A 1,965-nucleotide genomic window follows, 5' to 3' on the forward strand; every position below is an offset into this window, starting at 1 on the left:
ATCTCCGAAATTCGAATCTCCGGTACGGATTCCTTCCTGGAATGAGTCGAATAAGTCCAAGTTGTCCAAGTCCATAGCCGAGTACCTGATGAACAGAAGTCCAGACAAGAGGGAGCCTGGGAGGAGGAGACCTGTATCTGTTACGTAGAGGCGGTTGGAGCTCAGCAGGAGACTGAGGAATGGGCCTGTTAGCAGAAGAAGAAGAAGGACGGAAACGATCTGGGCGGGGAGTATCGGTACAATCGGGATCAGGGTTCTTACCAGACTTTGAACTAAATTCTGCAAGAACAAACAGAGGATTACTTTTTCTTTCAAAGGACATTATTTTTTTTGGATAATATGCTTCTTTCATGACCATATAGTTTTATTTGAAATTATTTTGCGTAAGAAGTAATGCGCTTTTATGCTCACATGCGGCGAATTTTCGAGAAGCAAATGAAATAAATAAATTTAAAACTGGTCAATCAAAATTTAATTAATTATTATTTTCTGAATCATTGCGAGTTGCCCAAAAAATTATTCGTGCTAACAAGTTTAATAATTTAAGAAATTTTTCAATTCAATTTCAATTCAATTTCAAAAATTTTTCAAAGTATACCTTTCAAAGCGTTCAGATGGGACTGCACCATTTGTCACTCTGTACATTTGGCAGTGCAAAATGGCTCGGTGGACAGAGATTTCCAGACAACGAAGACGCCATTGCCTCTGTAAGAGCTTATTTTGAGGAACTTCCGAAAATGCACTTTTCTGAAGGATTAAAAAAACTTGAAAAGCGATTGACCAAGTGTATAGAGCTCCAAGGAGATTATGTTGAAAAATAAAAAAAAATTTACCCAAAAAAAATTGTTTTTATACTTCATTCTAAGGACTTATTGAACTACCCTCGTATCACAGAAATCCGGAAATTTAAGGAAATTTATTGAATTAAAAAATGCATGAAATTTCGGGAATTTAGTCATATAAAACCATTCAAACAGTTCAAGAAACTTTTCAAATTCTAGGAATGCAGTAAATTCGGGAAATTTTGTTCATTCAAGGATATTCTGAATTTAATGAATTCATTATTTAGGAAATTCACAAACTTATATGTTTTCGAGAAAACAGAAAGTTGTAAGAGTAAAAGAATTTAAAAAAATGCAGGAATCAGTAAAATTCAGAAGATTTTAAGGTATTGAGGGAATACGCGGAATTTATAGAATTCAAAATATTAGACTATTTCAGAAAATTTGGAAAAAGAAGGATTTTCATGAAGAGAATTAGGAGCATTAAGAGAATTCAGACAATTCAAATAATTCAGAAAATTCAAAGAAATAAGGAACATTAAGGTATTCGGCAAATTAAAAAAATTCGTAATTAAAAAGAAACTCTGGAAAATAAAATCTTTCAGGAAATTTTGAAAATTTAGGAGTTTAAAAAAAATTCCGGGAAATCAAAGAATTTAGGGAATTCAAATAATTAAGGGAATTCAAAGAATTCGGAGAATTAAAGAATTTTAGTGAAATCCCAGAATTCAGGAAATTAAATGAATGCCAGTAATTCAGAACTTTGAGTGAGTTTAAAGAATTTGAAGAATTGAGAAAATTCAAGAAATTTAAAAATATGTTGAATGTTAGGAGAATTTAAGGAATTCAGAGTAATCAAGGGATTCAAGGAAATTATGAAATTCAAGAAAATAAAATTTAGAAAATATAGTAAATTGTAGGAATTGAAGGAATCATGGGAGATTATAAAATTAGGAGTCAAGAACGATTTTTTAAATTCAGAGAATTTTAAAGATTATAGGGAATTCGGGAAATTTAGTAAATTTAAGAAACACAGAGAATACAAAGTATTTAAAGAATTCGAAGAATGCAGGAAAGCAATAAACTTCAGGGGGTTCTGAAAATTCTGTAATTTCAAAGAATTTCGGGATTTTAAAGAATTTACGGAGTATAAAAAAATGAAAGAAAACAAAAATACAGAAAT

This window comes from Belonocnema kinseyi, chromosome 1 (genome assembly GCF_010883055.1).
Source record: "Belonocnema kinseyi isolate 2016_QV_RU_SX_M_011 chromosome 1, B_treatae_v1, whole genome shotgun sequence".
NCBI classification, from domain to species: domain Eukaryota; kingdom Metazoa; phylum Arthropoda; class Insecta; order Hymenoptera; family Cynipidae; genus Belonocnema; species Belonocnema kinseyi.